The 10898-nt window shown below is 37.1% G+C and overlaps 1 long non-coding RNA gene across 1 annotated transcript in view; it reads right to left on the bottom strand.

The window, feature by feature from the left end:
- Nucleotides 1-238: 238 nt before the first annotated feature.
- The window catches only part of LOC118538964 (uncharacterized), a 198514-nt gene continuing 187854 nt past the window's right edge, over nt 239-10898 (bottom strand). Inside the window, exon 4 of the long non-coding RNA XR_013444623.1 lies at nt 239-450. This is a non-coding gene — a long non-coding RNA (uncharacterized LOC118538964). The remainder of the gene's footprint in view (nt 451-10898) is intronic.

The raw sequence follows: 10898 nt of genomic DNA, 5'->3' as shown, positions 1-10898 counted from the left end.
GCATTAAAACAACTTGGAAAATAGATGTCTTTTCCTAGGTATGCTGAGCACATTTTAGAGGTGGTCAGGGAGAACAGAGAGGGAAAGGGTTTGTAGAAATTATTCTGGATGAGATAAACAGAGAGGAAGACATGCCCATCTTTTGACATGTCTTAGAATGATAAAAGGGAAGGCTTTCTTCCCTTTTCTCATTTTTACCCCATGACATTAATTGAATTCTGTAATTTTGGAATTAAAACCTTTCATTAACTACAGACCAGTCACATCTCACTTCCTATGCACACTAGAACTACCTGTAAATAAGAGATCTTCAGGATAGCAACCGGAAGCCAATTAAAGACTTCCTTCTCCTACTTTATCATCAAAGGCATGGTGATTTGTTAAGGCTCCAATGGTCATCAGATTCATGAAGGTCCTCCTAATCCAGCATGCCTTCCAGGTGCCTCAAATCTGGAAAGGACAAAAAGGAAGAAAAGGTTTGAATGGCTCGTAAGATACATCTTTAATTTGGTAAACAAGATTCATTGGATTTCGGGGGTTAAAATCCCCCCCAAATGAACAAGAATTAGACTGGAAAACACAGTCATTTCATAGATTCCATATCGTAGTCATGTTTGGGATGATTCTTTTTCAGGAGTCCTGGGACAGCTGGATAGCTGGCTTATGACTTCTGCCCTTTTGTCTTGATTTTTAGGGCATATCTGTTTATAGCCAAACTCAAAAGAATATACTGCAGTACAGACACAAGACCCATTTCTGTACAACATCTCTGAGCGGACAACTTAAATCCCCCTGTCAGAAAATAAGCATTCGCCAAAGGATGGATGTGGCAGAAAAGAAGAGATGAAAAACTCAATCCACACTCAAGAGTTCAGGGAAGGTCACTCCAGGAGGATGATGAGGGGAAATGAAGCCATGTATTTGGGAAGCAAATTAATACATGAATCTGGAAAGCATGCAGGCTGACCACGAGATGAATGCATATCCTTCTTCCAACCAAATAATAGTTTATCACTCCTCTCTCGGAAGGATTGCCTCTCTGAGTGCTGACTCCAAGGAAGCCTGCTCCTGGGTGGGTTGTCCCTGACAGGTATAAATGTTACCTTTTATCATCTATTGTCCACTGATGACAAAAGGAAACTAATTAAGCATAATTTCCAGGCTTTCAGAGTTAAGGTCCCCTCAGTGGCCTGAGAATTACTTGCAAGGTTTGGAATGGTGCCAACTGTGTGCTGGATCTGGGCAATGATCCTGTACTTATGTAAATTCTAGAGTTAATGGTGAAATAATAGAGTCACAATTTGTGGGAAGCATATTTTTCTGTCCGGAGGAATGAAGTCCCTGCAGATGTGTAGTGAATGCATCAGTGTTTACTGCTCTTGTAAATTCTCCTAAAGCCTCCTCCTAAATCCAGTCTTCCAAAGCATTTCAAGTTTGTGGCATTTTCTATTATCCTTAAATATGGTCTTTTCATGGCTTATTTACTGAAAGCTTCATTGTACATTTGTGAAGAAATTTCTTGGCATGGTGTTGCAGTGATATCATTAGTTTCTCTGTACCAATAAATGCTCCCAAGATGGCTTCACGGCAGCCATATGCAAATATCCCCACTGTCCATTTCCCGGAATGGCAAAACTGACTTTGTTTATTTTTATTTACAGCATTTCTATTCTTACCGTTCCAGAGAAGTCTTCTAGCTAAACAACTAGTATTGGACAATCACTTATTTACTCTCATTTGTTTACTGTCAAAAGCATACATTGTTGTTTTGTGGCCTGCACTGGTGGGGTCTTTACTCTTGATCCCATTATGTGCCCAGGAACAGTATGTGGTACTTGGCAGATGCCCCGCTCAAATTTACTAGAGGAAATTCATGAATGGATTAATCTCATAGATACACCACTTGTCTTATTGCTTGGATCTTAGGCTTGTGTCTACATACAGTGGAAGGACAATTTCAACAATTGTTCCAGTGAATACCTTTGGGAAACTTGTCAGCATGGAAGACCTAGAAATATGTCTTGTTCCAACTTTACCAGGGCATAGATGACTCTTGCTGATTTAGTTGCCAGGCATGCAGATGAAGCTTTAGAAACTAAATCTGACACTTGCTGTGTGAGCTTACAGCTGAGACGTGACCCCTGAAATTCTGTACTGTACTGATGAACAGAAGCAAGAGTTGTCATCACCGCTTCCCCCGGGGCACTGATGCTTGCTGTATTGCTAGAAGGAAGTAGACTATTAAAAAGTGCATATTTGGTGCTCCCTTTGGCAGGACATATCGTGAAAAGTACAAATTTGTAGGACACTCTGTCGTAACTGTGTTCCTTTACAGACAGGTAGTTTGTCTAGAAGTATTGCATGTGCATAATCCTCTTTATGAATTACAAACAATTACTGGTTTCCATGCTTGAACAGTTTTATCTGCTTTGGCCCAATTAAATTTGGCAGGATAAATATTTGAGAGGGAGAGGTGTATGGTTTTATAGGTAAATCTGTGAACACTGCTTCTTACTGAGGCTCATTGTATACAAACTGTTTTTCAAATTAACAGCACTCAAAGTGCTTCCCTGAACCTTCATCAAATAGGTTAAATGACACTCCTTGTATCGAGACTTCCAGCATATTTTGTAAAAGTTTACTGCCTGATTGTTTCTAAATAATGCCTTTAACAGAAGGAGATAACTGTGTTGACTTCCTCAAAGAGTATCACATATTTAGATACAGTCAACCCCAAAGCCCCATACTCAGAAGACTAGATACCAGCTGTTTGTTTTGATTTCTAATTCATAGTTACTCACTGAATGGGTTTTTGCAACAGGAGATGGAAGAGGATTTTTGTTTGCTTATATATTATCTGTATATAAGGGTTTCTCTTTCTTTGCAATGAGCAAGTTAGATTAATTCCTTTTAATAATGATACGATTTTTTTTTACTATACTTAGATGATTTTGCCCTTTTTTCTGCTCATAAAATGAACATTATTTCCCAAGTATTACAAAGGCCTAATATTACATTTTAATATCACGAAATGAAATATTTTTGAAACATTTCCATGTGTTTGTACATTCTACAACTAGGCTCTTGGAATTCCCTGCCTATTGGAGCACTGGAGTTTCAGTGTCTCAGGGGAAGGTTAGTATCCCACCAGGAACACTCTTGTCATTTCTCAGCAGGAAGGGTCAAATTAATTTTGGGGGTGGGCAGGTCAAATTAAATTTTATTTGCATTCCTAGGAAAACAATAGGCTTGAAAATCACTTTGGAGAGAGGGAGACATTTTCATAAATTTCCTTAGTATATCAAAGATCACACATGGAAAACTCCTCGTTGATACTTCCGATGTTCACCAATACCCTACTGAGCTCCTTGAAGTTAGTGAGGCCATGCATCTACAGCTAGCTAATGGGCCAGGAGCAGAAGTAATAAGTTGTCTTATAAAGCTCAATGCTCAAGGGGCATCTGGGTGACTCCGTCGGTTAAACATCTGACTCTTGATTTGGGTTCAGGTTATTATCTCAGGGTTGTGAGATCGAGCCCTGTGTTGGGTTCTGTGCAGGGCATGGAGCCTGCTTAAGATTCTCTCTCTCCCTCTCCCTCTGCCCCTATCACCCCCTAAAAAAAGTTAAAAAAAGTAAAACTCTACACTCAAAAAACAAATAATCCAGGGGCACCTGGGTGGTGCAGTTAGTTAGGCATATGACTCTTGATTTTGGCTCAGGTCATGATCTCAGGGTGGTGAGATCGAGCCCCGCGTCGGGCTCCATGTTCAGTGCAGGGTCTGCTTGGGATTCTCTCTCCCTCTCCCTCTGCCCCTCCCACTCGTGCTCTCTCTCTCTCTCTGGAATAAATAAATAAATCTTAAAAAAACAAAAACAAAAACAAAAACCCCCAAATAATCCAGTTAAAAAATGGGCAGAAGACATGAATAGACTTTTTTCCAAAGAAAACATATGGATGGCCAACAGACACATGAAAAGATGCTCAACATCACTCATCATCAGGGAAATATAAATCAAAACTACAATGAGATATCACCGCACACCAGTCAGAATGGCTAAACTTAACAACACAGGAATCTACAAGTGTTGGTGAGGATGTGGAGAAAGGGGAACCCTCTTGTACTATTGGTGGGAATGAGAACTGGTGGAGCCACTCTGGAGAACACTATGAAAGTTCCTCACAAAGTTAAAAATAGAACTACCCTATGATCAAGCAATTGCACTACTATGTATTTACTCGAAGGATACAAAAATACTAATTCGAAGGGATGTTTATAATAGCATTATCTACAATAGCCAAATTATGGAAAGAGCCCAAGTGTCCATCCACTGATGAAAAGATAAAGAAGAAGTGGTGTATATACATACAGTGGAATATTATTCAGCCATAAAAAAGAGTGAAATCTTGCCATTTGCAATGATGTGGATGGAGGTAGAGAGTATTATGCTAAGCAAAATAAGTCTGTCAAAGAAAGACAAATACCATATGATTTCACTCATTTGTGGAATTTAAGAAACAAAACAAATGAACATAAGGGGGGAAAAGAGGAAAACAAAGAAACAGACTCTTAACTATAGAGAACAATCTGATGGTTACCAGTGGGGAAATGGGTGTGGGGATGGGTGACATAGGTGATGGGGATTAAGGAGGGCACTTGTGATGAGCACCAGGTGTTGTAGGGAAGTGCTGAATCACTGTCTTGTACACCTGAAACTAATATTATACTCTATATTAACTAACTGTAATTTAAATAAAAACTTGAAAAAAATGAAATAATAAGTTGTCTCTTCTGGACTGACAGTGAAATACCTCTCTTCAACCTTCCCTTTCAGTGATGAGCCTGGAGTGGTACATTAAAATTGAGGAACTGCAAGATTGAAGCAGCCTGCATTGTTGGGTCATATCACAAAAGACAGTTGCACTGGTGGGTCACCTGACCTACAATAGGCCCTATGTGTTCAAGAAATAAACTTCATGTGTTAATCTACTGAAACTTGGGGACTGCTTATTACTACATCATAACTCAATCCTATTTTGATTACAACAGGCTTGGATCATTGTATTTTCTTCCATGAGGTTGAAAAAATACTTATTTTCCTGTATGAAGGCCACGCTATGAGTTTTCTCCAGAATAAAAGGAAGGAAAGGCACTGAGCCATCTCCTCTGAATGGATAGATTATAGGACAAAGGAGGGGGCCAAACCAAGATCAAGCAATGCAGGCATGGATGAGGGCTCTTGTTTTACCATCTCTTAGTGTCAGTGGTCGTAGAGTAGGAATATGGATGTTTAGATTCTTCCAAAACCTTCTTCTTTGTCAATACAATTTCTTATTTCTCATTGTATGTGTAAGATTTTGTCATTCAATGATTTAAGTTTACTCCTCCCTGGCCCTGGAATTTTTACTGTTGCCCTTTCAGTCCTATTTAATTCCCCTTGCAGTCTTTAATGTTACAAACACTCACTGGTATTCATTTTAGACTCAGGATCCAGTGGAATAGAAGCATTGCCTTCCAAAACTGGCTTCAAAAGATGATTTACTGGGATAAAGCACAATCAGTGTATGTCCAAACTCCTTGATTACTGAGATCAGTCATTCTACTTTCTCTGTAAGCTTCAGTGTCTCTGACCAAGAAAACAATTTCCATTTTTCTTTCCTCTGAATTCATTTGCAAAATTTTCTACTAACCAGCACATTCCATTGCATTCTTAATATTCGCAGTGTTTCTTGGACAAAATTTACTCCTCTTTTCTTATGATGCTCTCCCACAATGTCTTCCAAGTGCTATTTTCTAAATAGCATTTGATTTGGCTTTTACTAATTTGTTGATGCGTTTATAACACATGCTTACAGGTTGCTCGCTATCGGTATCTAAGCTAAGTTCTGATTAAACTTGTTATTCTCATCTACATCTTACAAAAGCCAAAGCTTTGCTTCCTCCAATTATAGGTTCACTTGTTTAACCATTTGTCATACATCTTCTTTACTTATCACCAACCAAGCCTGCATTAAATTTGGTGGTAATTACTCTATCTTGAATAGCCGTGACAAACCCTTTGATCTCATTTAATGTTTTATTTTAGCTATAAATTACATATGGCTTTAATATAATCTTGTCTAAATCAGTGCAGAGAAATATTGTTATGGATTTGCTTCTCCCTGCTTTCATTTTCAGAAGGTAATTTTATTCCTAATACTTAATTAATGAAATTAAACACCTGTTGCTGTTAATTAAGATATGGTTGATGTGGATGTGGCTAAGATTTGGAAAATACTCAAGTCCAGGCAATAGGGGTGTCTCTTCAGGGAAGCAAGACTGGAATGTTTTTTATAACTCAGAAAGTTGAATTCTAACCAACCACATTGTATCCCATCTGAATAGATGGGGGAAAGTGGACCTAGCCGGGAGTCATAAAAAATGATGTCCAAAGGGGGAGACACACTGGACCTGAGGGACATGTTTATATTACAGTCAACAAATAGATTCTGATGCACTATGATTGCCTGCCCCACTACAATAGATTTATCCATGGCAGAACTATCCATCTCCTTCGGCTCTAACTTCATGCTGATCTCACAACTTTTAAATTATTATTTTAGTTTCCCAGAGACCTTGATACAAAGTAGGAAATGCACTGGACCACAGAGATGAGTGAGTTATGGATAAAGTGACCATATGTCCTGTTTTGTCCCAGACAGTTACAGTTTATACCTCTTGTCCCAGCCTAATTATTAATAGTTCCCTTTTTTTCAATCTTAAAAGTGTCATAGTTTAGACAATAAATTATGTGGTCACTCTAGTTTATGGGTTATTCTTTAGCAATGAATTTATTTGAATTCAATTTATACACCAGCCTCTTATAAGTCTGGTTAGTTCTAGTCTGTCCCTGAGACCCTGATCAGCAGAGTAGACTGACAAATTAATTTGCCAGATCTGCAGATATGAAGAACAGACTCCAGACTGTGGGATTCTGCCCAGATGGTGCCACCCTGTGAAATCCTGTATGATCTCTCTTTGGACATCTGTACTTGATTTCTCAGTTTCCTGTATGTGAGATTATTGCTTATCGATTTTCCTTTGAAGTTACACTTAACTTTCTAGGCAATTACCAGCATTTAAATAGTCATAAGAGATATTTTAAAAATGATTTTATTTATTTATTTGAGAGAGAGTGAGTGAGTGAGCGAGAGAGCATGAGTGGCAGTGGAGGAGCAGAAGGAGAGGGAGAAGCAGACTCCCCGCTGAGCAGGGAGCCCAGCATGGGGCTCGATCCCAGGACCCTGGGATCATGACCTGAGCCAAAAAGAGCATCAAAAAGATGCTTAACTGACTAAGCCACCCAGGCACCCCATAGGAGATTTTAAAATGTGAAAAAGTTCTTAAAATTAATTGCAGCTCTTGTGAAGGGTCTCAAGGATGTTTGGAATCACTAGGAACAGGATACTGAGCTCGTGTAGTATGCTTGGGGAATGAAGAATATTAGAATTTCAACTCAAAGAAGTGTCATGTAGCTGATGGCAGCAATGAGAATAGAATGTGCAGCTGGAAACAACTGTGTAACAGCTGAGAAATATGTCGATCCCCTAAAAATAGTTGTCCCATCATTGAATACTTTGGTTGCCTAAGGTATAGACTGTTGTCCTGATGATACTTAGGAACTACCCTGGTAGAATTCATAATGATTCATATATCTGGCAATGCCCAAGTGTAAGCAGAACCAAGACCCAAGCAGGTGCTGTGCCCTGGTCAGCCTGTGGTATATCTGTCGTCCATTGCTGCCAATGGTCATGATATTCTTCGCCTTGTGGGTAGAGAGGAATGATAAACTAATATTTTTGGCTTTAGTGTGTGGATGTTTTCTTGAGGAGCTTGTCACGATCAGTCATAATGCTGAACAAAATAAAACTGCTATGAATCTACCACTTAAGACATGTAATAGTCAAACTACAAACTCATTGTTGTAGGAGACATTTTTAAAGTTGTGACTGTCTATTTTCAGGGAATAGAGTAGGGAGATGGGGAAGGAGATATCATTCTGTATGTTAGGAATTATTGTCTCAGACGTCTTTCAAGTCATAAAAATAGTGGCCACTGCCTCTCTCTGTGTGACTGGTATTTAAAAAACAAAACACATGAATAAGCAAACAGTAAAACAAAGAGACCCTCAAATACAGAGAACAAAGTGGTGGTTGCCAGAGGGTAGGTGGGGGGGGCTGGGCAAAATAGATGAAGGGAATTAAGAGATACAAATTTCAGTTATAAAATAAGTTAAGTCATGGAGATGAAAAGTACAGCATAGGGAATATAGTTAATAATATTGTAATAAAGTTACACTGGTGACAGATGGTGACTACTCTTACTGTGGTGAGCACTGAGTAATATATAGGATTGTTGAATCACTATATTGCACACCTGAAACTAATATAACATTGTATGCCAATTATACTTCAATAATAAAAAATGGCCAACATTTGTTTATATGTGAGATGGAGTTATTCTTTTAATTGTTAGCATTTTTTGGTTTTGTATGTCTAGTATACCCAGAATTATTTAGAATACATATTTAAAGTAAATCCATTAAATTCAAAGCTATGAAGGCTTTTCTTCAGAATATTCTCAAATGTAAACTGAATATTTCTTTCCTTCTTTAATTACAGTGTGATGATTTCTCTTAACCACTAGAAACATGATGATAATGATGATGATCATGATCATGACCAAAGATTTTAGATAATGAGAGGATGGGAAATGGTCAGTCATTTACACAGAGATGGAATAAGTCTGAATCTTCTTTTCACTCCTCAAGTAAACCTGCTGATTTTACTCTATTTCATAGTAACTAATTGGACTTCTAACCCTATGTCTACTATCACACAAATGCATGCTTTTAATCATGAGGAATCAGGCAATGAATGGCAATATAAACTTAGAGTATTCTCCTGTAGGTGTGACAATTACATATATTTCATACGACCTAGAATTCATTAAATAGTTTGTCTGTATTATCTGTTTCCCTTTGTTCGTTTCCTTTTATCTATTTCATTTTTATTTGACCAAAGACACCATTACTAAAATCTGGAAAACTGACTCTAAATAATATAAGCATAATCAGTAAGTCAAATCAATAGTGATGGTTCCTACTGGTGCCAGAGATCCTATTTATTTGGAAGTTCAACTCTTGTATTAATCCTTGCATTTATTTTTTTCTGAAAAAGCAAACGATTTTTATTTTTAGCACAAATCAACCTTAAAATCAGCTTTTTTCGTGAAATAACTTTTATTTTTGACTTAAAAATTAGTATAGTCCCATGGTAAAATATTAAACATGAAAAAAATCTATGACTAAGGAAGAGAAACTATTTCTACAACAACTATAGAGAGATGTAGTTGGTTAGTTCCTCTATCCAGAAATCTCAAGAGACTTTAAAACTGCTAAAATGAATTTAAAATAATTGGTGAAAGCCTAAACAAGATACATATATACACTATAATCAATACCTTTTACCTATGTAGGCAGTAACCATTTTAATATGGAAATTGTCTAGTAATACATTTAATTAGAAAGGTATAGAAACCACATGAAGAAATCTATAAAATCATATTGAAGAATGTAAAACAACACAGAAAGGGAAAACACAATGTATTCATACGATATAAAATTGTAAATAAACTCTTAATGATGAGTATTATTGAAATTCTAATTAACATTGCTTTTATGTGACTAGGATAAAAAAACTATTTTACAAGTTACCTGGAAGAATAATAGCTGAAGATTGCTCAAGGAAATTATGAAAAGTAAAAATAGTGGCTGGGGGGGAGGGGGGTGACTGGCTGGCTCAGTCAGTACAGCATGTGACTCTTGATCTTGGGTTGTGAGCTGGAGCCCCACATTGGGTGTAGAGATTGCTTAAAAATAAAATCTTAAAAAAAAAGTAGTGGCTAAGGAACTCCCCTTACCAGATATCTATAAAGCTACTATATTCAAAATCATGTTGAAATGAGACAGGAATAAACAAACAGATCAGTGAAATAGAATTAAAAGTTCAGAGATAGATCCAAATGAAGGTTAAGGTTTTATATTTGATGAAGGTTTTATTCCAACTTAGTAGAATATGGAGAATTTATTTGAGTAAAGGTGCTTGCACAACTGACTTTCCATCTGGAGTGAAAAGGCTAGATCCTCACCTCACACCATGTATAAAAATTAATTACAGATGAATTCAGAATTTAAATTTAAAGAATAAAAATATTAAAACTGGAAGAATATTTGCATAATTTTATAGTAGGAGAGAATTATTATCCTAAGGAAGTCAGGAATTTAGAAATCATAATGGAAAAAAACCCAGGAATTTAAAGACATTATAAAACAAAAAGAGAAAGTATGGCAAAATACCCTGTAAATGCAACCTAGAAAAGGCAAATTAAACCCCAAATTAAATCTAATTTCACTCATCAGAATGTCAAAACAATGACTTAGATCTTTAAGCATAAAATAATGTCTTGTGGATGTGGGAATTGCTACAACAATTTTGGAAACTAATCTGTCAATATCTATTTAAGTTTTTTTTAATGTACGTATCCCTGACTTAGCAATCCTGAAGTTTTAGAATTTATTCTACAGAAAAGCAAACTTTTGCTTTGCACACACACACGTGTGTGTGTGTGTTTTCCTGCACTAAACTTGTGGTAGTGAAAAATCTAGGAAGAACTGGAAAGTCCACAATATTGAACAGTTGAATGAATTGTAGTAGTATATCCATGCTATTATGGCTAATTTTATGTCAGCTTGACTGGGCCATGGGGTCCCCAGATATTTGCTCAAATATTCTGGGTATATCTGTGAGGATGTTCCTGAATGAGATTAACATTAGTCAATAAACTTTGACTAAAGCAGA

Source organism: Halichoerus grypus, chromosome X (assembly GCF_964656455.1).
Source record: "Halichoerus grypus chromosome X, mHalGry1.hap1.1, whole genome shotgun sequence".
Taxonomy (NCBI): Eukaryota; Metazoa; Chordata; class Mammalia; order Carnivora; family Phocidae; genus Halichoerus; species Halichoerus grypus.
Note: the sequence above shows the minus strand (reverse complement) of the source record. Positions and strands in the feature narration are given on the sequence as shown.